Source organism: Melozone crissalis, unplaced genomic scaffold (genome assembly GCF_028551555.1).
Source record: "Melozone crissalis strain CALT ecotype California unplaced genomic scaffold, PUWL_Pcris_2 ptg000013l_1, whole genome shotgun sequence".
NCBI classification, from domain to species: Eukaryota; Metazoa; Chordata; class Aves; order Passeriformes; family Passerellidae; genus Melozone; species Melozone crissalis.
Genome location: NW_026535791.1, coordinates 37,762,744 through 37,789,937, shown reverse-complemented (window position 1 = coordinate 37,789,937; position 27,194 = coordinate 37,762,744). Strand labels below are relative to the sequence as shown.

Sequence of the window (27,194 nt, the reverse complement as noted above, 5' to 3'; positions counted from 1 at the left end):
GCTGCTGCAATCCCTGGCTGAGGAGCGTGTGCTTAACCCTGCAGACCTTGGGACATAGTTGGAGCACATCACATGGTCTTTGTTTCCACTGCCATTTGGCACAGTTTGTACTTTATAAAAAGTGTCCACAGAAGAGTAACTAGGGGTGTTTAGAGAGGATAGTAAATCCAGGATTCAGTTATGTGATGAAATATCAGATAAGCTATGGGAAAACTTCTGTGATTTAGCTGTGTAGGTGTACCATAAAAATCTGGCAAGTTGCAATACAATGTTCAAAGGCTCCCTTTGAGCTGTGTGGTTGAGGTGGCAATGTGGGCTCTTGAGATTTCTTAATTTTGTTGCAAGAAAAGTATCTGGGAGAAGTTCACATTAACGTGACTGCACTGCTTCCTAAACCTGAATGGTGCTACACAGACATGCCTGTTTGCTCGCTCTTTCTGGGGTCTTTGCCAAGGCCCCTTCTTACTGCCCCAAGCACCAGCACATCTTCCTACAAGTCATAACCTGTAGCACTTATGGCTGGATCTTCCCTTGGCTGTTTTCCCACTCTGAGGCTTTCATCTAGCCTTTTGAATGGTTTGTCTCTTTGTCCATGCCTCCTGTATATGTTGCCTGTCCACTTGAGATGATGATGTGTAGTATATGCTTTCTGCTGCTTACCCTCAGTCCCAGGCTCTTCTCATTAGTGGAAATTTCCAGTTTTGTTATGGTGAAAAAGTCAAATCACGAAGTCCAAACAGCTTGAGAAAGTTCTATTTTGTCTTTCAGTTATCTCTCTAGTTTTGAGTCCTTTGCAAACTTCGTCCTGATAAGAATAAGTAGGTGATATGTAACTGTCACAACCAAGGGCTTTCCAGCCATGTATAGTGATTTCTGATGTCTAGCATTCTTACAGTGAGCTTTGAGCCTTGCTACACTACAGTCTCTGACTCCCACTGACCTTTAAGAGAGACTTGTAAAACAGTCATTACAATTTTTCTGCTGCGACAGATTTTCTTTTGGTTTCTGCTGTAATATATGGAAGGTGAAATGGAAAAATAAAGTTGTTTTTGTTGCAATCCCTCAGCAAGTATTTGGCATTTAATCTTATGACTAAGAAAAAAGTCAAGGTTGTGTTATTCTGTTCCTCAAATGAGATAATTCTCATTTCTCTGCTGGTGTTTAGTGTGGGCTATCACTGGGGATTTTGTGTGGCAAAATCTGAAAGCAGATCTCTATTATTTTACAGTGTCTAGAGAGAATACAGAGGGCAGTGTCTTCATGTATATTATTTAACACTGTTGATAGCAGTTACTCTCCTGTTCAGAAATGGTCAATATGAATCTCTGATTTAAGTACTTGTTGCAATCAGGTCAACTGATTTATGTGTGGAAAATTCTGGGTTTATACATTAAGAGATATCCTACTCTTAACATACATCTCTCTTCTTTTCCTCCAAGGGTAGAAGGTGATTTCTCGAGGTTCTTAATGTCTTTTTCTAATTTCCCATTCACAGCTACTAGAATTCATAATGGATGAAATGCAGACCTTCATTTTGTATGTAGATTAAAATATACTAATGCTGTAAGCCTTTCAAAGTACACAATCAACAATGAAAAGAAGCTCTCTTGGTCCCTGACATCAAGGCATCTTACAGAGAGGTTCCAGCTGGCCTATGACCACTGCCCAGTATTTTTTTGCTTCATAAGATGAATAAAATGCTGCAGTATGAACAATAGTTTTGACAATTAAGAGTTTAGCAACTTATTTTGTCTGAAAGAAATGGTTCAGTAACGGAATAAAGATTAATTAATTGACGGAAAAGCTTTGTAGTATAAAATATAAAGCTTCAAGAAATTTTAGCTTTCCTGCTCATTTGTCATTTTAAGACAAACAAAAAAAAAAAGGCTGTTGCAGCAAGATCAGTGTAAAGGGTGTCTACTAATTGCTCTCATCCTGAACTGTAGTTCATTCTTCTGTATACCTAATCAGGATTTTGCAGTCTTCATCTTTAGGCAAACTGGAGTAATAATAAAGCTTGAAGATGCTTGTCCTGCTTGATTAAGAATGGGAATAGAGAGAATATTTTCAAATTAATGTAATAATATATCATGCTGCTCCAGTATAACAGGAGCTTCATAATCAGTCAAGAACTTTTGGGAAATGAGGGGTTTATGTGTGTATTTGCTTGTTTGTTTTCTTTTAATGTTCTTATAAGCCCACAGACTACCCTTTCCAGTCCCCCCCACCCTGAGAATTCCTTATCCTCTGATAACCTCAAATCTGCCAGACAGTTAGTGGCTAAACAACCTTTCACTGTAGTCTGCTCTGGGAAGACAGGATTTTCTAAGCCACTTTCTCTCTAAAGGCAGTTTTTCTCATGCAGTTTTGCCAATCTCAGTCTTTCATTCCTGATCTTCTGAAAAGCAGCAAGGGGATTTCACTAGCTGGCTTGATGTCTTGATCTGGACATTGAGAAGTGAGCCCAAGGGAATCTCATGAAGTTTGACAAAACCAAGAGTAAGGTTCTGCACCTGGGCTGGGGCAAACCCTGGTATCAACGCAGGCTGGGGGATGGACAGAGCAGGAGCAGCCCTGTGAGGGCTTGGGGTGCTGGTGGAGGAGAGCCTGGCCATGGCCTGGCTGTGGGCAGTCACAGCCCAGAAAGCCAGTCATATCCTGGATGGCCCCAAAAGCAGGGAGACCAGCAGGTCAAGGCAGGTGATTTTGCCCCTCTGATGAGTCTCCACCTGTAGGGCTGCATCCAGCTCTGGGGTCCCCAGCACAGGATGGATATTGTTGGAGCAGGTCCAGAGGAGGACTTGGTGGATGACACCAAGATGAATACAGATGAAGCACCTCTCCTGTGAGGAATGGCGGAGAGAATTGGGATTATTCAGCCTGGAGAAAAGAAGAATTTTGGGCAACCTAATGGCTGCATTCCAGTACCTGAAGGGAGCCTACCAGAAAAATGGAGAGGAGCTTTTTACAAGGGCATGTAGTAACAGGACAAGGGTAATATGGCTTCAAAGTGAAAGAGGGTAGGTTTAGATTAGATATTAGAAAGAAGTTGTTTGCTGTGTGGGTGCTGAAGCACTGAAACAGGTTGCCCAGAGCAGTTCTGGATGCCCCCTCCCTGGAAATGTGTTTTAAGGCCAGGTTGGATGGGGCTTTGAGCAACCTGGTCTAGTGCCTTATATTCTTTAATTCCAGGAAATCTCTTCAGCAAGTGCTGCTGCAGTTAAATAGCTGTTCCCACCCCCACTTCTTCCAAGAGCTCAGTAGCCACCATTGAGCCTGTACGGATGCCTTTCCTTCTTACCATCTCTGTCACCTCTTCCAGGTTGCATATATGACCCTGGCTGGATAGTTTTGGTCAGAGGTTTGGATTTTAGGGATCAAGTATTTTCCATGATTGTCTTCCTTTCAGAGTGAATGGTCCAGCTGGTATCAAAGGTGCCCCTCATGGTCTCCTGCAAAGCATCTCTGCAATCATGGAGTTAAACCACCACATTAAATGCACACTTCAATTCTACAGCCAGATCCTGTTAGATAATGAGGAAATGATGGTTCCAAGCAGTGAATTAACTTGGTAGCATATCCAGGGGTTTTTGTACTCCTAATGGAAGTTACAGAATAGGCCATCTAATTTGACCATCTAATATGGCCTTTTTACTTTGACATGAGTTATTCCATCTACATTGTCAAACTCGATATCCAAGGCAGGGTCAGGCAGCGGAAAAGATGTCCATAGTATTGATATCAATTCTCAATTGATATAGATTTAGTATTTCATTTACCAGACATCATGAATAGCATTGTCCTTGCCAGCTGCCTGTCCAAATGAGAATAGTGCATTCAATCAACCACAGAACCAGGGGTGCACCTTTACAAACAGTAGGACAGTACAAAAAGGTAAATAGATGAGATACTGGAGCTGGCTGACTTATCTTGAGGATCTGTACATTTGTGTTTTCTTTTCTACCAGTATTATGCTGACACTGTATCAAGTATGCCCTAAATGCATAGGAAAATTGGGAGAAAAAAATACATAAGTGGAATATTAGAATTTACTATTGCCTTTGAGGAAATAGTGAGTTTGACTGGTTCCTTAAAAACATAATTTATTGAGATTAAATTATTCATTGCTTAGTCTATGCTTTTTGCTGGAAAGATCCACTTTCACAGTGGATCTCCATTTCTTTTCTTTTTTTCTTTTTTTTTTTTTTTAAGGGCTTGATTCAATGAAAAGACAAATTGGTTCTCTCCTGCATATTTCAAACCTCAAATGATGCAGGATGCACTAAGACATATGGAAGATATATATTTTGATATGCTGAGAATACCAGAGTTTATACACATGATTTACAATATAGCTGGAATTTCTAGAGCTAAGAGAGGGGATGAGGATGACAGATATGCTGAATAATAATAAAATGTATTTCATGTCAAAAGAATACAGAAGTGACAACTGCTCATGAATCTTATTTCCTTGTGTGTGGTTTGCTGCAATCTCTCAATGAAGAGTTAGATAAAAATAAATAAATTAGCAGGACATGTTCTGCATGTGGGACATTGTATTCCACACCAACAGTCATCAACAAAAAAGAGGGTAAATATCAAATTGCACCCCTTCACAATGCATCCCTAGTTAATTTAGCAATCATAAATGGTGTTGCAGAGGGATGTTTTCCTGCCATATGGTGCTCTACAAACAAAACCACACTTCCCTTAAGCTTCCTCTTATTTGGGAGCACTCCAGTTCTGGCATTCTTTCTTGTTTTGTCTTTGACCAAAAAAGGGTTTGTCATCTCTTAATGACTTCAGCATGACCCTGTAGTTTTGGCTGTGTAATGAGCAGGGTGAGTTGGGGTCCTGTGAGTAGGATGGCCCAAAGTGGTACCATGCAGGGGCTTAGTTTTTCCTATGGCTTCCTGAGATGCTGGAGACACCCAGCACCCCATTTTCAGGAAATCCAAACTTTCATTTAGTACAAGAAGCCATAGACCCAGGATCTGGTTTACTCCTGTGTATGCTGAAATCTCCTCCTTCCTCTCACCTAGAGATAGAGGACAGTCTATCTTAAAAAAATTCCACTTTCTTTTCTAGTTTATTTCAGTAGGAGATCTTGATAGCTGGATTGATGTTCCTTGTCTCATAATGATTTACGTTTTATTTTTAAACTCCCTAGCTCCACTTTCCTTCCTCCACTTTCCACTTTGGATGGTGTTTTCATGAAAAAGAATATTTTTCAATATTCAAGAATATCCATTACTTAGTGATGACAGCACTGCCTTAGATTTCATATATTAATGAAAGTAAAAATAATAATAATAATAATAGATATGTCAAGTTATTATAAAAATTAAAATATAAGCTGTCATTTAACAAAGGTGTACACAGGGAGTTCATAAAATCAGACTGGTTTCCACACCTTCACAATACAGTGCTCATATGACCCCACAGTAATTATATTTTATGAACTCCATCACATCAAACTGTGAACATGTCTTAAATTTCTGGATATTCTATTACCACCTGCAGCTTTTCAAACAGAGAAACCTAATAAATTATCAGCAGAGGGATTCAGGCAGTTACAGGAAGAAAGCAACTGTGGTATTCATACAGTCTAGTAAAAATGATTTTACCAATAACCTGTGGTAAAGCAGGGAATTTCCTGGAGTTCTGCCATTGTACAGCAACTGTTTGCTGCAGAGGATGACCAGTCCATTGGCAGGTCTGAACAAGCTCAAATTAATATGATTTCAGTCCCTGGATACAGCTGAAATTCATACAGAGGCTCCCTGTGCCTCAGGCACTTTCGTGCGCAGCCTGGCCTTGTCTTTTTAAATGCTGGATGAGGATGATATGTAGGCTCCAAAATTACCTACTGTCACTGAAAATATTGCCTTTTACTTCCAGTGACCTTTTTCAGCTGTAAGAAGCCATGGATTTTGGGCTTTTTTTTTTTTTATTTGCCAGTCTTAGTCCTCCTGTTGATGGCACGAGGGTAACCATTCAGATGGACAGGCAAAACAACAACAACTCCATGCTTTGGTCGGACTGACTTTGCTTCCAGCTGAAATAAATTCCATAGTTTGGAGAATGTATTTTCTTGTTGACACCAGAAGATAAGCTGTTGAAGGCAAAAAACCCAGCAGATCATATTTACCTGTACTGAGAAAAAAATCCAGGAAGAGTGGCAGAATGATGCCTGAATCACTTAAGCCTCTTATGAGACAATCCATGCAAATAGATTCTTGTATATTTTAAAATATAAACTAGCAAAACCAAGTCCATTTAGCCAATATGTTAATTATTCCACCATTTGCCCTCGAAGACAAGTACAAAAAAAAAGAACATTGAGAAATATAAAAGAAGTTATAAATGCATTTTGTCTGCTGCAGGCTTCTTATCTTACTGATGCTATAGACATAATTTAAATATTTTTTTTCATTTTGTCACAAATTATTTTATAGACTTCTGAATAAAAAGTCCCAGACAGGACAGGAATACTATGTAATTATCAATGTACAGGAATAAATATTTTTCCTCTCAATGTGACCACTGCACTCTGAGCATCTGATTAAGGATCAGAGGATGTTGATGCTATGGAGGTTGTTTAATGAGTCACAAATAACATGGAAGAAGAATGAAACTTTATGCTATGTGCTGTTAGTTATAAATAACTTGATTTCAGTTTATATTTTCACCATATTTTATTTGTTTGCCAAACAACATTTACAAATGCAAGTTTAGAAGGCAGTAGTTGGCCACAAGATGGTATTCAGTTTGCCTATGTAAAGGGGTAACCTGGTAAACCTCTCTTGGGGATTTTTAAAGATGCTTACTCCATTGATTTTATCAGCCTCTTTGACACTTCAGTTTTGAAGCTTTAGCAGTGCTTTAAAACATACATGCCAGTTAGAGAGGCCAGATTCCTGCCTCCTGCTTTTCATAACATGCATATAGCTTTGGTTATTTTCTGTTGAAGACGAAAAATATGATCAGAGCAGGTTCAGATATTCCTGAACTGGTGTTCACCTAAATCTGACAAGGAGGTGGAGAAGCTCAGATACACAACTACAACCTTGTTACCAACAGCAATCTCATTACTGTATTGAGCGTTATCAGCACCTGAGCTCTGCTTCTGCCTGTGTCGTACAGCTTTGGCCAGGAAAGTGCAGTGTACAGACACTTAAACTGTCCCTGGAAAGAGCCATTATTGGCTGACCAAATTACCACAATTTGTGCAGTTGTTTCTCATTAGCCATAATGCAAACGTTCAGATCTCTCTATTCAGGCTCAGTAATCCCTCTCCCTCCTGTGTGGGAATTTTTGTGCTATTCTCAGCAAAAATAGTGCATTGATTTCCAAGTCTCTTCAGAAGAAACTTCAACATGTACATGAGAGGCATGAGAAGAAGATGATGAGATTGTAACAGTAATGAGATATTTTAAACTTAATTTTCTTCCCTTTACTTCCCTCCAGCCTTTCCCATCTCCTCTGTAAACTTCCTGCTTTAAGGAGCTCAGAAGTCACAAAACAATTATCAGCCCATACCTCCTCTTCACAACTACTCTCAGGAATGGAAAAGTGTTTTGTATCATCATTCCACCTCACCTTTAGGCAGAGCGGCTGTCCTCTGCAATCACTTCTACAGAAAGGAAAACAGTTTTCATGGCTTGGTGTTATGCAGTTAAAGCATGGTGATTACACAGATATTGTACAATTGTTACTGGTTGTGTCATTTTTTATAGGCTGAACAATTCTGTTTCTCCTACTGTGAGGCAACTTGCATTAAAGGTAGGGGCTAAGGCTGTCATCTCTTGTGACTTTTTGGCACAGAGGAATGAAGATTATTCCTCTGGAGGAAGCTGTTTCTCAGTATTAGTCTGTCCTTTGTTATCTGTCTGTATAGCATGCAGATGCAGCAATGTGAGATCTAATGCAGATACTTTGTTCTGTATCTTACAAGGCTGAGTAAATTCAGATGGCTACTGTGTAGAGAATATGATCTGATTATAATCTCCATCATTTGGTCTGTTGTGGTGCCCTGAGTTCTCAAGAACTTTCACTTCATAATAGAAGTATTTGAACTGAATGTGGTAAGACAGGGACATGGGCTCTTGATGTTTACTTTGATGCTGTTGTGGTAATAAAAATAGTAATACTCAGCAGACCATCAATATTAAATATTTTCCCACGACAGCATGTAGCATTATCTGTACTGCAAAACCACCTTGCCCTTTGGTTTGTCATTTTACAAGGACCTACTTTATATTTGGCTAGTTTATGGTTTACATTTTTCCTGGCCTTATTCTTGGTGGCAGTCTTCAGCAGATGCTGGAAATATGAGGAATAATACAGAACTATGGGAAATCCTCAGAGCTGTCTGCAGGTCCAGAGTGGATCCACTCTCCAGTCCCTTTGAACAGAATTTGCTGAGGTAGAACATAGAGGCTGCCATTCTAAAAAGCTATAAAAAGAATTTGACTACATATATGCATAGAGGGGCTAATAATAACTACTTGCATTGCATTTTTGGTTTCAGATTTAAGAGAGTTTGCCATTCAGAAAATCTTTAATTTTCTGATTTCCTCCCTTTCCTTTAAGATATAGAAAACATGCACAAAACTTTAGTGTTGTAACAAGCTTATTATTTCAGCTGCACTCCCAAAACATTGACATTTTAGTCAAAATTAGTGTGGTGCCTTAAGCATTTGAGATAAAGCAGCACCAGAGACTGAACCATGTATGCACTGATGCTTTGTAATATCTATGTGGCATTGGCTTTTACTCCATTATGTCTGCCTTGGAAGTGGATGATTGCAGTGGAATCTGCGGGCTGTGTTCCTCTCATTTGTCAGCAACAAAAATTCTGAAAACAAAGAGAAGTTTAACTTTTGTTTGGTTTGCCTTGGCTGCTTAAAAGATTATGTCATTTACCTTGATGGAACATTTAATGATACCAGTTCACAGTCAAAAATATCTGGAGCATTTTTTGACTCCTTATCAGAGCATTTTAGGACAGGACACATTTGGGCAGACTGTGAGCTTCACAATCAAGTGCAAGCATCCCATTAATGCTTATTGTGCTCTGAGGAGGTTGATAGTGCTCACTGGCCTCACCACCCATTTTACAAGAAGGAGATTGTCTAAACAACTGGCCTCCATGAGAAGACCTGACAAGTTCTTTGTCATCTGTCAGGTTGCCTTGCTTTGGAAAAGGATTGAGCATGAACTATTTTCTCTCTGAGTCTAATTCTTGTGGGAAGGTTGGCAGTGGGTACTGCAACATTATTGTAACATTTCAGAATCTTTTGAAAGAAGAATATGAGAGTCTGCAGGAATTTTTTGTTAGCCTTTATTTCCAAACAGAAACCCCTACATTTCAAGATCCTTTTGAATCCTGTATACTTTCTTTAGGTCGCCCTGAGACATTGTATCACAATAGGTAGCAACTCCTGTTGCAGCCTTTGCCTCTGTGAAGTGACTTCTGTTGTCTGTCTCCCATGTTATTGCAAAGGAGAAAGCCAGGCTTGTGCTGGCATCTGTGCAAGAGTGAGGAATGTATAACAGTATTATATCTGGCAAGTCATATGGATGCCTTGTTTGATCACATCAATCACTGGCTTTGCAGCTGCGACTTCTTAATGATAGTACCAAGCACATTCCAGGAATCTGACTGAAACAGAAAAGGCTGTACCCCAAAAGGATTTTCTGAGAATCTAAAGGTGTCTCACGCAGAATTCCGCAGCCAGTGCGCAAAATTGTGATGTGGAAACTGCTGTTCATCTCCTCCCTACCCTAGGAAGGGCAGTGTGAGTTCTGCTCTCTTGGACACCTGCAGTGTGACTTCTGCGAATGCAAAGGCCCTATGATTATTGAAATGATCAAATGGCTTGCACTTAAGAGTCATTTGGATCCAAAGCTGCTTCTTCTTTACCCTCTGGAGCACTGCTAATCTGATCTGAACACACTGAGCCACTCAGGCAGCAAGGAGCAAATGGTATTCACTTTCCTAGTGAGCCAAAACTTCCAGCTCCTAGGAAATTGGCCGGTACCACTTGGTAGGAATAGCTCTGTCAGGAGAAGGGAAGCTTGTCTTCTTTCTGACTTCCTGTCTCCATGGAAAGCAAGCTCACTACTATTTGAGAAGGAACTACTGTGGTCCCAAACTGAACTGAGAAATGTTCATCTAATGTCATTAAAATAAATTTTTGGAGCAGGAACTAGCATGTGCACTCACTCAGGTGTGTATTGCATCTATAAAATACCATATTTCTAGTTTTTAGGTGTCATTGCCTGGTATGAGGTGGAACAACTGTCACAGATGAAAAAATGGATTGAACTGTGTAAGCTATGAGGGGGCAGAGAAGTGGATGTACTTGTATGTGCAGGTGTCTCAAGTTGAGCTGCTGAACTCTTGAGCAGAAACCTGCTACTTGCTGGCTGCAACCACCGTAAGTTGCTTGTAAACTTTGGTAACATCTGGACTAAGCAAAAGTGTCTTGTCCTCAGTTCTTCAGCTAAGAGAAACATGAGCAGAGGCAACAATTAGGTGTCTAATCACCTAATCACACCCTTCTGCATGTAGACTGTTTAGATGAGGAGAACTCAGGGCTTGGAGTCCTGGAAAGAAGAGATGATGTCAGTAAGTGTTTCTGACAAGAAACACATCTCTGAAAGAAGAAAGGAGCCTGGAAAGGTGAAGGGGAAGAACTTGGTTGGAAGAAAGATCATGGAAGTGATCCCAAAGACCAAAGATCCAGCAGGAGATGGATGCCAGGGGACACCCAGGTACCTTGTCTTGTAGCAACCAGCATGGATCATGGTGAGCAGTGACATGGTAGGAACTAACTTGACTTTCTGCCTGATTGTCCTGAACCAGCAGCAATATTCCTGCTGGAAATAGATAGCCAGGTCCAATAGCCATGGCAGTGGGGGCAATGGGGGCGTGGAGGTGTATGTGCCTCAAAATCAAGTAGAGTAAAACTCTTGTCTCACTGGTTGTTAAGTATACCTCAGCATCCAAATCCTCAGGGGGATGCTGTTCACTCTGTCACTGCCCTCTGAGTCATGGATCCTGTGGCTTTTGGGGTCTTGGTGACTTGGAGCAATCTTAAAATTGCAAGTCCACCTTCCCTTAGGGAGCAGGAATTTCTGAAGCTGAAAGGAGTTTTGACCACATCCTTTTTGCCTCTGTCATGCATGAGCAAAGCCTACAGCTATTTCAGGCCAGGAACTCATATGAAGTTAGCATTTTCTACTAAAACTGGGTCTTTGGAAGGGCTTATAATTATCTAACTCAATGATGCGACCTGAACTTTTGTAAGACAGATGGTTTTAAATATAAAAATACACTTCCTGTAGATACATAATATATTTTTGACTTATTTCTCCTCTCCTCTCCTATGTGAGTGACAAGTATTTAAGACTTGCAGATACCTCAGTACAACTACAGCATGGAATTCTCATTTTCTTCACCTTTATTTCCTTCACCCTTACTTTTATTTTTTACATTTCTCTGGTTTGTAATCCACTCTATTCTTCTTCACTGTTCTATCATATCTTCTGGTGTCCTCTTTCCCTAAGTGCTAGAAGGCTTTTATGAGTGGAAGTTCATTGTCATGGAATAGTCTGTGAAATGCTTCCAATGTTTATGTATACTCTTTGTCAAGGATTTATAAGCAGAAATGTTCAGGGTACTGTCAAAGGAGAAAAGGCATTTGTTTTATTTAATTGTGGAAAATCACTACCAACAAATTTGGCTTATGTATAATAATGCCATTGGTGCTCTGCAGGTTATTCCATTTTATTTGATTAGATTTCCTGAGATTTTCCAGAAATATGTCTGTTAGAAGTCACAGAACTGGTAAAACCACTGGATTGATGGTGGTGAATTAATAATGAGCACTGTTTTGGTATCAAAATGAGAACAGAAATAGGCCATATGGGACACTGCTAGTAACACCACTGGAGGTACTTCTGGCATGAGAAGTATACATGTGCTGGAATTAGGTCATGCTCCTTGTCCAGCTTCTAGCACAAAATTGTCTGACCCTGGCACTTACCCCAGTGCACCTGAGGGACAGCGATCTGGCCTGGCATCTGTCATCAGTTTTAAATCTTAAAATGGAGAATTGTGATAGTCTGTGGAAAAATCAGTGCCTTGAGCAGATCTGCTGTGGTCTGCATTACCTTTCCTGAGGGTGTCTGTGATTGCTGACAGAGTCTTGGTTGTTAGTAAGGAAAACAGGAAACTGGAGGGCATTTTTTTGAATGAAAAAAAAAAGTCTTACAGGGTTCCTCTAAGTAGAACATTATGATAAGCTTGTCCCTGTAAAGACTCAGAGTGCACAAGCTGGGTATCCCAGCTTTCAGAGGCACAGACCTTGGGATTTTTTCACTCCTTTTCTGCAGCACAGACCAGAGGTCAGCAGCTGAAATCATCTTGGTTCTTCTAGCTGACCGGCTACTTGCCATCACAAAAGTATTAAAATCTCCTGTTCTCTACATATAGCAAGTGATTCTCAGCCTCTTTGTAGGCTGAACATTTTATGTCTTTACTGGTAAATAAAGTGAGCCAGGAGATGGCCTCTTGCTGTGAAACCAGCTTGTACAGCTTGCCTTGCATCTTTTGGGTGATGCCCTTCCTTTTTAAAACAAGGCTACACACACCAAGCTAAAAACCTGTAAGAAACAGCTTTAATATTTTAATATTCTGAAAGAAAGTTTGCCAATGCTCAGATGTGTATATTTGTGCCAAACAGGCATATGTTTATCTAACCAAAGTCTCTGGACCTTTTCTAGAGGTGTTCATTAGCCAGCTAACATGTAAAATGTACCTGGCAAGATCTGTTTGTCCCATATTAAGGATATGGAGAATGCCAGGACAATCTAAACATAAGGATAAATGAGCAGATAAAACCCACAGGTGCAGTGTAAGGTGTGTATATAGCATGGGAATAGACCTTCTTGATATCTTATATCCTTTGCCGGTATTTTGGATTGGGATTTGAATATTAGATGCTGGGATTACCATGGTTGATAAAATTTAAACTGGTGTGGGAGGCAAATGTTATATGTTTTTCTTCTGTGAAGAAGCTTCTCCTTGAGTTCTGTTACTAAAGCTCTCATAGAATTAATCAGATTTCTATGTTTTAACTGCACAAATGTTGATATATGTATTATAAATATTTCAACACTTTTTTTCTTTTGTTCCTGCAGTGTAACATGACATTTATACTATTTATTGCCCAGCTGATCCTACACCTTGTAAAACTGCGTGATCCTCTATAACAGAAAGTCCTTGTGGGCCTAATGTCAATGATACAGGTGAAGAAATTGTCTTTTTGCTCACAAAAGGAAGCTTCTGTGCAGTGGAAAACCACAATTGTTTTGGATTTTTCCTCTGCAGATCACGTAATGTTGAATATATAACAATGAATGGATAACACAGCAAAATATTACACCCTTTTAAGATGATTAAATGAATGCCTTCTCTGACTGATGAACAGCTTAATGCTAGAAATAACTTAGGAGGCTTTTTTATGTCAGCCTGCTTGTAGAGAGAGTGTGGCAGTGTTTTAAGTAGTGCAGTATGTTCTGTGAGTTTGGTGCAGTGCAGCAAGCTTGTATAATATTAGCATCATCTTGATGTTACATTTGGATCTTAACTTAGAGAAATGGAAAGCATCCAGTGTTTTGCCTTTCTTTTCTGTGTCTCTACCCCATATCTTCTTTTCTAAAAAATAAAATTGTAGCTTAACAAATGAGTTCCAGTACAAGGTCGCTACCAGCAAGCCCACCATTTTCTGGGGTTTGATTTTTGTTGAGATGGTTAAAGAGCTTTGAGCAAGCTTTGGGATAACCCTGGGAAATCATGGGTCTACGTCCTGTTTTAGTCCCATGTAAGCAGGGAATAGATGGTGGGATGCTTCTGTGCTTTTCTCAGTTTGATATTCTTAAAAAACAGTTTTAGAGTCAGATCCATTCATTGTCAAGTATCAAAATCCCCAGAGCTGGTAGTTCTTGAAGTACTAATATTTTATACTTTGCTTTCTCTAAAATCTTTGGAAACATCCATGTAACACATTTTCCTTTTGCCACCAGGTTTGTTATTTTCTCACTTGCATTTGTTTTAGTGTAATAGGACACTCCACAAGCAAATTCTTGAATTCTGGAATGTGAAGCTCTTCAAAGAGTAAAAGTCTTTAGCTTCTGTCTTTGAGAGTTTTTCTGCAGTAAAGGTGTGTTTTTCCAGGCCTTTTCCTGTAGATCTGCTTAGTCTCACAGTAATCTTTTCTGCTTACTCATAAAGGGGCAATCTAATTTAGATGGCTGCTTCTCCTGAAAGATAATTTTTTTTATCTGCCAATTCTACTCTTATTTTTTTGGAATGAAGTCATATTTTTCATAACTGAGGACTAAAAATGATGAATGATTTAATTTATAATTTATTTGTACAGGGAGAATAAAGATTTTTTTTTTTTTTGTACCAGGTTTATTTCAGAATTAGTGCACCTAAAACATGGTCGACAGTCACCTTTCTTATTTTCTTCAGTTCCTGACATGATCATTAATTAAACTGCATCTTTTAAATGTAAATATACCGCAACAAAGTAAAAGTGTTTTATGACCATAAATCTCATGGGTCTTGTTGCTAGGCTGTTTATGCACACTGTGATAATTCTGCAGCTCTTAGGAGGGGTAACAGTGATGCAGTAATTTATAATATCAAAAAATATCATTTACCAATCATAAGATTCAAATGCCTCTCAATAATAAAATCTTTGGTCCATCAGTATTTTCTGATGTCAAATGAATGGCAGGAGAAAGAGAAATGGGTCAGGTAGGATCTCTCTGGTATGTTGAATATATTGCTATATGCTATTTTGTATACGCCGTTTCATATTTTCCATCACTTTGTCAGCCTCCTCTCTTCCTTTTTTTTCAATTTCCCTGTCTCTTTTTTAAAAAAATCTATTTATTATTTCAAATCCTAATCTTCTTCTTTCAGTTTCCTAACTACTACCTGCAGAAGCAGCAAGTTCTGATTCAGTTCATTGTTATGTAGTTTCTACTAAAGGAAGTTCATTCTTAAATGATTCCTGTAAATTAGTTTACCAGCAGAAAATGAGTCTTGATGTTGGATGCTGCACCAAAATCTGATGATGCAAAGACATCTGGGCTAAGGCAGAAAGGAGATTTAAAGCTGACTTTTTTCTTCTGAACTCATTCTGCTCTCCCACACACATACATGCACAATTTCTCTCCTCTGCCTCCTAGTACATTTGCCACCTCCTTTCTTTCTTACTTTTTTTTTTTTCCTCCCTCAATAAATGTCTAAAAACTGGAATTAGAGACTGGTTACAGTCATATTGCATTCATTGTAAAATGAAGCTTTGACTGCCCTGCACAGAGAGCAAAAATCAGCATTTCTCAAAGGACATGGCATGCAGTAGTAATGAAGGAAAAAACTATTGAAATTCCTCTCAGACCTCTAATCTCTATTTTTGATAGCTTCTTATTCACAAATTTTTATTTAAACACTTTTTTTTTTAATGGACATGTCTTATATTTCTAGTAATTTAACACTGAATGTAAAGGATAATGAATTTAAAGACAGTCAGTGCTCTGTTAAAAAAGACACTTTTTTTCTTGACTGTACTTGGATATGTTCACCACAGGATGAAAGCTGCATGTTTTCTTGAGCTAAGATGCTGCAGTGCCCTAGTGAACGTAAGGGGGTTTTACACCTCCCAGATAGAATACAGATCAAAAGATAGATTAGGGTGGAGCCTGGAAGTCATAAATATACCAGAGTCTAGTCTTCACCAGCACTTCATCTCAGAGGTAGTTACCAAAAAAATACAGATGGGTTTGAGGTGAAAAAAAAAGCTGTGTGAAATCTGATATTCAGATAATTTCTAAATGTTAGCAGCCTTGAGTGCAAAGGCCTGGGAAGAGCTGCTGACTATCCTAATGGCTCCTTGCTTGGAATGCCATCTTTGAAGGTATTATGCTTGCTTGTTCCAGAAGAAGGACGCAGATAATGCAGTTATATCCCTCAAAGTGTGAGCTAAGCTCACTTACATCACACTGCCATTCAGGAAGGTGATGCTAGATGTTTAAAAATTCCACTAAGATCTCTTCCCAATTACTTGTAATATCTGAAGGTTGAATTCACTTGTTTCTCAACCTCTGCATTTCTCTGTAGCAGTATTATATTTTCTTTTCTTCTCAAGTTCTCTTAAGGAATTTTGTCATCATCTGAAGAAATAGCAGGGTTTTTTCTGTGTTACTTAAAGGAATTAATTTTAGGAAGATTTTTGCATTACTAAATATCTTCTTTGTTCCCTTCAAGGTTTTCAAGGTTTGGCATCTGCTGGCCCTTTTTTGTGGTTATCTCTTTTTGTGGTACACAGCAGGGACTTAATGTTAATTAGATCATGGTAGACAGACTGATATGATGGTTTAGAAAAAAAAAACCTTTGCTATTATCTAAGACATCGAGATGTATGGTATAAAAACTAGCATACTCCTCCACTGTCTGATCTTGGCCAAATTTCCTAGTAGTATTTTGGTGCAAGTAAGGCTTCAGGTCTCTTGAGACACAGTTCTTCTTTGCTTTTGTCCAGTGTCAGCTAAACATGGCTAAAGATCTGGGGACTTTCAGGGAATATACTGCCAATATTTTATGATATCCATACTTCAGTTTGTTTCTGAGAGAAAAATGCTCCTTTAATTAGAGTGGACAGTGATTTTCTTATTCATTTGTCCTATGACCATTTGGAAGACTCAATCTGTCAAACCTTTGTAGAACAACATGAAGCAGTTCAGGCATTTAATAAATCTCGTCTTCAAGGTAAAATGCAGCCTGAGAAGAATGTTTTGGGTAAAAATCAGCTACAAATCTTTAATGAAGAGAGGCTCTCCTCTCCCATTTTGTTCTGAAATGTGACAGTACTGTGAAACAAAGGGACTGAACTATCTAGTACAGATTTTACTATCTAGTAAAATCTGGATTTTTCTTACTTCATTAGCTCTCAAGAAATTTTCATCCAGTCTCAGCAGGCCATGTGCAGGAGTAAGGGAAGATAATTTGCACTCTGGTGCTGCTTGATTCTTAGTCACTAAGAAGATGCTGGAATGAAGGTGCCAAGTCAGTAAGCAAAATGGGCACCCCAATGGGTATGGGCTGAATGTAAGTTGTGTAGGAGAGCTGAGGTGAAAGACTGCTACTAAACATCTCCCTCACTTCCACAACTGGGACTGCAGTTTGAACTCTGAATGACCCAACAAAAAAGACAGAATTTACTTCTTCAGTAAATTCGGAAGAAACCACAGCTGTTTGTGCCCCAAATTTGAATTCTGATTTATATTTTTATTTTTGCTGGCCATTCTTTCTTTTCCCCAAAATACCCTGCTATTCAAAATGGAGCAGGGTATATTTAATTTGAAATAAATATGGTATTAGGTATTGCATAATTAGATCTATACAGGAATTTAAAAATACCTTAAAACAGCCTAAATTTCTTCTTCAGATTTATGAACAGATTATGTAAACATGAAAGGATAAATTAAAATGAAACATATCCAATATTAAAGGCAGGTAGATTTCAGAGGTGAATGCAACATTTTCAGGATGCAGAATCTCAAGTCTGTTGAATGTGAGGGATGAAAGAACATCTAAAATTATTAAAGTCTACATTTTGATATTACAAAAATATTCTTAGTCAATCTGTTCATATTTATATTCAGTGCTGCCATGGTGGTAACATCACACTGGTGAGTCAAAGTACAAAAAGAGAAGCTTTACTTTTTCAGAAGTGAGTAGGAGAACAGTTTTCATGCATCTGCAGAGATAGCAGTAAGACTTACTGGAGTTTGTGCAGAATAAATTTCTCAATCGCTCACGAATGACTGTCAGATGTAGGGCAGCATGCAAAACAAGCATGCACAAACCCAACCCCAGCATAGCTCAAGAACAGAATTCTTGAAACTTTTGCAGTAATAACATTATAAAATAAGAAAATACAGTACATAACAAAGAAGATTCTGGAATAAATACGTTGGTTTGCTACATATTATGCATAATTATTCATAATGATAAATTAACTATGATAAAAAATAAAGTACTGCTGTTTGCCACGCAGTAGGATAGAAACTTTATGAATAGTCAATCATGTAACACTTCTTAAAATTAATTACTTGTTTGAAAGGATATATTTTTCTCTGTGACCATTGATGCCTCAGACCAAGGAAACACCAAAATGTTTCCAAAATATTTGTTATTACATAATCTCAGTGAAAAGAATCGGTTGGTTCTTTGGTTATATTTTAAAATAATTAGGAATATATTAAAATATAAGAATGCATACTGTATAAACTGCTTTCAGTTTTGATAGGGTATCTTCATCTGCAGCTAAGAATACTTCTATTTGTAGACACTATCTTGTCTAGAGACAAAAGAAGTTTAGGATGAGCATTTATTTCCATGTATTTACCAGCTTTTTTGCTGCAGCATTCAGCAAAGCCAAACATCACCAGTTGAAAGCTGTGTAGTAAAAATTTTTATTTCCTTGTTGTCAGCCCCAAAAGAGTCAGACCTGTTCAATGAAATTTCAATGAAATTCAATGAAATTTCCTCTGGCCTCTGTCACACTCTTCAGCCCACAGTCAAAAGTATATAAAAATATTTTACAAGTGGTTTAAGTTGCTTTCTACTTTGTGTGAAGCCAGAAATTTTAAAGTCCTAATGAAAGACAGAGATTAAGAGATGCTGTAAATGACATAATACTAATTTCTATTTCTGTCACAGTATATCTCAAGTTTTTATGAAGGAATTTGAAAGCTAGATAAAAATCCCCTATTTTATACATGAAAAAGTTACTGACATAATATAGAGACCTGAAGAGTTAATGATAGTAAGTCCTTCCTGAAGAAAAAATTCTGGTTATTATTTTTTCAGTAAATACTATTGTGAAGCAGCAAGACACAGAGACTTTAATTCTGCAGTGTATTAGCACATAAATGTCTGCCTCCAAACTGTAATTTCAACAAGAAGATTTACCTTAACGTGATTTAGCCATTTGCTCTTGGCTTGATTTTAGTCATTCTGAAGTCGTGATGCTCAGTCTTGCCTCAGACACAGCAGTGGAAACTTATCTAAAAAGATCTGGACAGATTGCACAACCTGCTGAATATTGATTCTGTTAAGCCTGAGCTCCCAATTAAAGTTCAGGTTTTCATACTGGGAGTTCTGTGAATGAAGAAAGATGTATTAAAATAAATTAAAACTGATAAGTGCCACCTGAAGTAACAAATTTATTTATTTTAATTATTGGACTCTTTGTTTGGAAGATTTAGAAGTATACATTTCAGAAAAAGTACCTGTTATATGGCATTTCTTGGACAGATCATGTTTTATTTCACCATCTTTTGCTGTCCAAGGAATATTTTGCCTCCAGTTTGACCTTATCAAAATAAGAATTAGTGGTAAATTATTATACTGGGTAAAATCCAATAATCAATAGGAAAATCTTTCTCAGGCTTGACTAGCTGCAGTAAACATCTTCTGGCAATGATAGAAACTGATGTGTAAAAGCAAAATACATTAAGGTTTTGGGGTTTTTTCTCCAGTAAAAATAAAATTAAACCATGACCTGAAGGAACTCATCAGATATACAGCATTCAAACTGCAGATATACAGCATATAGATAGTAAAAGGAAATAAGTTATTTCTTTTTAATGATAAATTCTCATTTGTTTTGTAGCAGTTTAAAAACAAAACGTAAATGTTGGCTGTAGAAAAAAAAGCCTTCTTTGAAAGGTGCATCTTTGGGATGACATCATGCTGAAATGCATCAATTTTTTATGAGCTGAATAATTTAACTTCTATGATTTTATTAACTGATTATTTATGCCTTTATGCAATTTTCTTCTAAAGAGGTTTGGTGCTAATTTGTTTCTTGTAGCATTGCTGTTTTATTAGGCAATTGACTTTGCATCTACCTGCTGGTGGAAAAAAAAAGAAATGACAGGCTTACACAATGTGTTAATTTAAAACTGCAAAATATCAACATGAACTAAAAACCCCAAATGGGCTTAAAATATAGCTGAGGATTGTTAATGGTGAGATTTTTATGTTAGCACAGCTTCATTGCTGGGGTATAACCCATGTTTTCTTGTGTAGAATATAACAGAAATTTTTCAAATAAAGCATTATTTAACTCAGTAATCCTTCTGAGACTTGTAAAATCCCTGAAAATCTCGTGTTTAAGTTTAACCAGATTTTTCTTCCTTTTCTCAAATCAAGTAATGTCTCTTATCCTTTAAAATTCTTACTGTAATCCCTGAGATCACTTGCAGGATAAAGTGGTGCCTATTCTTTCAAGAATGTGAGAATTCTCAACATAATGTCCTTTGGAAGGTGTAGCACATAAAATCAGCAAATTTCTTCAAAAGAGAAGAGCTTAAACATGTCTGCAGCATACCAACCATTTAGGGACAACATATTGAGTCAATTCCCAAGTTGTGGACCTCTTTTAAAAGAAAAGAAGTCCTGGTAACATTTCCTTTTTCTGTATTGAGAAACCTGAAAAAACATCAGCGAGAGCAATTATCTTCAAAACCCCAAAATGCAGTCCAGAGTAGCTCATTTTGGTTACTCAATGTGGAAGAAAACAAGGCTACCAAACATTTCCAAGCCCTGGCTCTCAAATTATTTTATGCCCCTCTTCACCTGCAAAGTAAGTGGAATCATACCTATACAGAGTTTAAATGCTTGAAAATTTATAGCAATTAAAAGGCATCCAAGCCATCTTTTATATAATTCCTTAAAAATATAAAATACCTCTCAAATATATGGATTATCTTGCAGTGAAAATCAATTTTTTTAATACCTTCTTACCCCTTTTTCATGTGGTATTTTCAAGCTTTTCATCATGAATACGAAGATTACACATTTATTAGAATTTTTTAATAAAAAGCTCTTATTGTAATGTACTGTTCTAATTTCAAAATTTAAAGGAAAAAAAGCTCCGAAGTACTGCAAGAATTTTTTATAAAGTAAGGAGAAATTGTGCTTCTTTATTACTGGTTGGCAATGGCATTTCTGGCTTCAGGAGCTGCCACTGTTTGTGGTAGCAGACGACTAAAGAGCTTTTTCTCTTCTGGCATTTAACTTATTTTTTTCAATTAAGGATTAAAAAAAAATCAATTGTTTAAAAAGAAATCATTAATACAATTAATCATCCGAATGAAATGGGATATTTCATTCCTCTTTTGTTTGATACTTCAGTAATCTTTGTCAGCTTTGCAAAGCTTAAATCTTCTCACAATATGTTTCAGTTATTGGCCTAATTAACATACAGCTTTACATGATTGAGTGATCAGTGCAAATTAGATACCAACAGGGGCCAGTGACCTAATGTGCAGGCAATCCCCAAACTAGATCCTCAAAATTTTTAATGACTTCAGAGTGTGGAGTTAGCGCCACATAGCACTGTGTGGCTGAGCCCTGGGGTTAACAATAGCCCTCCTGCAGTTGAGAACAGCAGAGAGGACTTGGGTGCGCCCAGAACACTTCACGGTGTCTCCCTCCCACCAACGACTGGATGAGTGGAAGGACGACGAAAAGTGACCTCAGTCATTATTGTTACACCATTGCAAAAGTTAAAATGACATTTTGAGGTGAACCGTTCCTTTCTTTGGGAAAGCTCAGCCTCTTTATGATACTCGTTTTACTGGAAAGGGGAGAGGGGAGGTAACATTATATTTGTGTATTTGTAGCAAATGAAAAAGTGTTTATACTTCTGATGGAAAAAAATCTCTGAGCACCTGTAATTAATTGGTGGACTATTACCCTGAAACTGTTCACAGGTGTTGATGACGAGTACTCATCAGGGGGCAGAGCCAAGGTATTTGCAAAGCCAAAGCCAAGTGGATCTCTTGGCTCTGCTTAACTCTTTTCTAGGATTTTTTTGGGAAATACAAGGCCTGATAACACTGGATTAAGGTCAGAAGCATTTCTGTTGCTAAAATTTGGGGAGGAGGGATAGGAAAATGCTTTTTAAAATGCATGCAAGAATGCCACTTTGGTTTTTGTCTGTGACATCTGCCTGTGATGGTCTATTTTAAGAATAGCTAGGCTGTGTGCTATGTAATATTGTGGTTTGCCTTGTTAGAAACTTTACATTGTAAGCAGTTGTTCAAGCTTCTTACCTTACAGCCCAATAATACTTGTGCAGAGCTTTCTTCCCTGGCTTCCCAGTTGACTCCATTATAAACTAGACCTGTCACCCACAGGTGACAAGTGTCACAGTCCACCAAGCCCACCCTTACCCAGGAAATACCTGAGCCACCAAGTCCAGGTAGACTTTTTGCTGGTGTCTGAAAGCATAGATGACATCAGGGTTGCTTTGTTCCCTGATATTAGATGATAGATTGAATCAAGTCCCATTTGTTAAAAGGTTTTCTTGGCATCTGAAGCCAAAATATCCTTTGTAACACTTCAGAGTGAATAAGTGTGCACTTCAAAACACAGACATAGGGTTGTCTTTCATTTTTTGCCCCTGTGTACAGCTTCACAAAGTGAAACAACGGGAGATTTATTGGAAGAGGCTTCTCATATTTCTATTTATTTATTTATTCACTTGTTCATCTATTCATTCACATATTTTGAAAAGACTCCATTCATTTCATTTGTGCATAGCAGATAAAATTAATTACTGCACTGCAGATAATAGCACATAAAGGTCATCCTCAGAATTGTGTTTCACTTTGGTGTCTTTATCGTGCTTTGAAGATAATGGTTTGATGTTGTTTGTACACTGTGGAGTGCACTTCTATCCCTGGGGAAGCATACCGAGAAAACAAATAATAGTAACAGAACAGTACAGCATAGCTGTTCTGCAGTGTTTGTCCCTGCTTTAAAAGTCTCAACTGCTTAAAGCAGTGCCTGATGAGAGTGCAGAGTTCCTCAGTCCGTAAACATGAAGGTATCGATCTGAAGACAGTGAAATTGATGAATCCGTGTGTGAGAAAAGGGATGTGGAATTCTGGTGGCTGTTAAATTATTCACAATGATTTGTTGCTGTGGTGCATTTCTGCGATATTCTTCCTGTGCATCCTCTTCTCACCCAGTGCTGGATTAGTCAATTTTCAATGGGTCTGGGATCATAGAAGGGCGTTTTGTTTATGAAATGTTTTCCCCCCTACACAGTGCAAGAGTATAAATGAGGTTTCTTGGGAGGAAAGTGTTGGATTTCATGTGTATTCCTGCAGATTTTTTCTTATGTACAAGTGCTATGGGTTTACTAATGGTCACAGAGCATATGGTTCATCTTCCTCACATTGAACTGGGCGACAAATGAGGCACATCGTCAATGAAGATGCAGACAGCAAGCAGCATGTGTTCAGGGCCTGCCTTGGGAGGGATTTCAATTTTTGCTTTTTGTATCTGTGAGCAGGGCCAAGTTTAATTTTAGAATGATAGAGTTATCTGGGTCTCAGCAAGATTTTTGGTCGCACCGTGGGCCTGTGTGGATTGTGTGCTGGAGGTGGTCTGACACACAAGGCTCCAGGGCCAGGGGAGGTGTGTGCCTGTACCTGTGCACATGTAACCCCAACCCTGGCTGTGCAGGGGCTCTGCTGCTTCTCCCTGTGGGCTGCAAAGCAGCTGGGAAGTGCTGAGGTGCCAGGACTGTGGCAGGGAAGGGAGACGATGAGGAACAAGGAGTGCTATGAGGAACTGGGAGTTGGAGCTTCATAAGAGCTTAAACTCCCTTTCTTCTTCTTCTTCTTCTTGAAAACTAGCCCCTGAGGTTAGTTAGAGGTATGTTGCTGCTAAGAGGTGATTTTATGGCTTAGAAAAGCATTTTTTGGATGCATGTAAAGAAGATGAGAGAGAGAGAGGAAACTGGCCCTATTTAAGCTTATCTACTCATAAGCAATCTGTAGATAATAATTTAAATAAATTCTGGCCTATGAAATGTAAATAATTTCTGACCTATGAAAGAGCAACAAATCTTAAAGATGCTCTTTTTTCAAATAAAATCAAATATATATTTTAAGACATTTGAGAGGCTTGATAGTTTGTTAGGAATAGTAATGATGTTTGAAAACTACTCCTTGTACATGCTGCCCCAATCAGAACATTTAATGCTGTCCAAAAATCTAATCTAAATCTAATTTATTCAATATCTTATTGAAACCGTGTTGATTTGCATGCAGCTTTCACTAGAAAGATGCCTACTCACTTTTTCATTAATTAACAATTAATGTTCAAAGTATGGTTTAGAGAAAGAACTGGAGTCCTAACAGTAGTCATGACTGCAACATGTTGGTGGACTACTGCAAAAGGCATCTGTTTGTGGCTGTGCAGTTGTGGGGAATATGGCAATCTTTTTCTTAAGGTCACAGAGAAAAGTTCTTTCTTGTTCCTCAGAGAAACTGAGGTAACTGTCAGTACATCAGCCCAGTATTCAAATAATGTGGCTTGCAAAGAAACTCCCTGTATAGAAATTTAAAGAGAAGAAAACACCATCCATGCTTAACTTCAGCTGCTGTGGGTGGTGGGATAGGTTCTTTCTAGGAATATATAAACTACTACTGTGGTTTAAGCCCAGCTGGCAGCTAAGCACCATCAGACACTCGCCCAACCTCCCTTTCTCCACCCCTTGCCCTGGTGGACAGGGGAGGAGAATCAAAGGTAAAACTTGAGGGTTTAGGTAAGAATAGTTTAATAATTAAAAGCAAAGTAAAATAAAATAGTGATAGTAAATAATTTTAATAAAGGTAATAAAAAGGGAAAGGGAAAAATCCAAACATTTGATGCACAATACAATTGCTCATGACCTGCTGGCTGATGCAGGCCCTGTTTCTGAACCCATTTAATTGGCCCCCCTTCCATGTAACTCTGCCAGTTTATGTACTGGGCATGGTGCTCCATAGTGTGGAATATCCCTTTGCCAGCTCAGGTCACCTGTCCTAGCTATGCTCCCTCTTATTGAGTTTTTGGGGGTTTTTTGTGGATGTCCTCAATGCCAGAGGGGGAGGGCCAAAAAAAAAAATTCCTTGGTTTACTATGAACTCAAATTATAAAAACCCAAGACATCAGAGTATTATTAATTTCATTCACATTCTGTATCCAAAACCCAGCACTGAGAAGAAATTAACTCTCCCAGCTGAAACCAGGACAGCCCTAAAAAAGATATTTTACTTTGCATTACGAGCAAGTGTTGTGTAGGTCAGAGGTGTTAAATTTGAAGTGTTCAGGGCACAGCTGGGTCATCTGCAACCAGGAAAGGATGCAGTATATCCAAAGTACTTGTAATAGGCTACAAAATAGTTTGAATTACCTCTGATGTCTTTGATAATTACAATGTGATCCTTGGCTATTGATAGAAGTATTTCAAAGGAGACATAGCACTGAGTCTTGAGGACGTTGTTAGTGCTGATGAGATTGCTCATAATCAGTAAGTGGATCATCATGCTCTTAAAAGCCAGTTGGGAGAGCCAGTAATACAGAAAAAAGCCTCAAAGGAACGGTGTCACTGTGTGTCACATTACTCATATCATTAGATGGATTCTCGTAATAGCTTTTTGTCTGGAAATAATTCTTCATGACAAGCAATATTTGTGTCATTAAATGTTTGTGCCATGTAATAGGACTCAGGCTTGAAAAGTGTAAGGGAAAAATTGGTGAGATATTTTGAAGCTCAGATTCATGCTCCAGCTTTTTTCAGCGTAAGGACCGTAAGATAAAATTGCAATTAGAAAAAATGAGAAAAAAATTCCAAGAGTAAACTACTTTTTTTTCCCCATCCTTAATTTCCTACATTTATTTAGAACAGGTTCAGTGTGCTTTGGCAGTGGTTGCCCTGCCAATACATTACTGCTGTCTAAAAGGGAAAAGCATTTCTGCTGTAAGTGGCCCTTCAATTTTGGGAAGTAGCTCTTAACACACTGGTTACTAAACCTAAAGGTAATAAAAGCCACTGTGTAATTCTGACATCCTTTCAAAGATTTTTTAAGAGGTTCAACTGTTCTGAAGCAATGAAACTTAGCTGTTCAGGTTGATATGTTCAAGTTTATTCAAGTTGTTCGGTTTTTTTCCCCTGTAAATAATTGTGCAGAGTGGTTCTTCCAGGGCTTGTTTATGCTCACTAGCTACTCAGTGACTGGAGAATCTGTCAGGTGCTTTCTTTTTCACCAAAGGAAGTTTCATAAAAGGAAATTGCAAAATCAAAAGCAGTGCAAAAAAGAAATTATTTTAAAATTCAGAATAATTAAATAAATAATCAGTGATCAGCTGGTTGTTCTCTTGGTTGCTGAGTCACAAGCTGCACCTCAAAAAGGCTGTTTGTGAGTGAAGGCCCAGCATTGGCTTAAATGAAAGCTGGGCACTCACCTATCTGTGATCTGAGCCTTGTGGGGAGGAGAAAGGATAAACCACTAAAGTGGTGTCTTTCAGATACTGTGCATCTCTTGAAGGCGTGCCAGAGGCTGTTAACTCATTTAGTGAGATTGTTTGATCTGTTTTCTTTTCTTATGGCAATAGATAAAGGTGCTCTTCCTCCTGCAAATCTGCACAGCAGAGCTCATTTGGGCAAAATTTCATTGTTCCATACCCAATAATTCTCAAGTCTAAAGAGAGACAGTATGAACACAGTAGGTTCAGACTATTCAACAACACAGGAAGCTGAACTGCTTCCAGAAAGCCTGCTTTATCTCCTGGCAGACTCCCCGAGACAGGATATTGTGGGAAGACACCTCTGTCCCTCCTCCACCGCCCGTCTCCAGCCCTTTATGCAAGAGCTGCTGCACTCTTGTTTTTGCAGCAAAGAGGTGCCTCTGTGGGGCCCAGATTCACAGCAGGGTGTGCAGGAGATGTGAGTATTAAACGTAAGGTGACTCACACATCTGCCCCGAAGCAAGGGGCCTGGGGCTCTCATGGATGGCCTGTGGCTCTTCATCTGTCCAAGAACAAAGCTCCCCTGCAGAAAAACACCACACAGGTGGTCCCATGAGGGGCAGTGGGCAGCACATGCTCATGCCTCCAACCCTCCCAGGGGACTGGAATTAGGTCCCAAACCCCAAATTAAATCCTGGACTGGGCTTTCTCCAGGGCAAGCACAGACACCATAAGCTTTTGATGTGCTTCCTGCTGAACCAGGCAATAGGCCTGCTCATCAATCACCTTG

At 38.6% G+C, this 27,194-nt stretch overlaps 1 protein-coding gene across 3 annotated transcripts in view; it reads left to right on the top strand.

Annotated features, from left to right (window-relative positions):
* FGF14 (fibroblast growth factor 14) overlaps positions 1–27,194 on the top strand; it is a 380,110-nt gene that overhangs the window by 71,079 nt on the left and 281,837 nt on the right. The window lies entirely within an intron of this gene.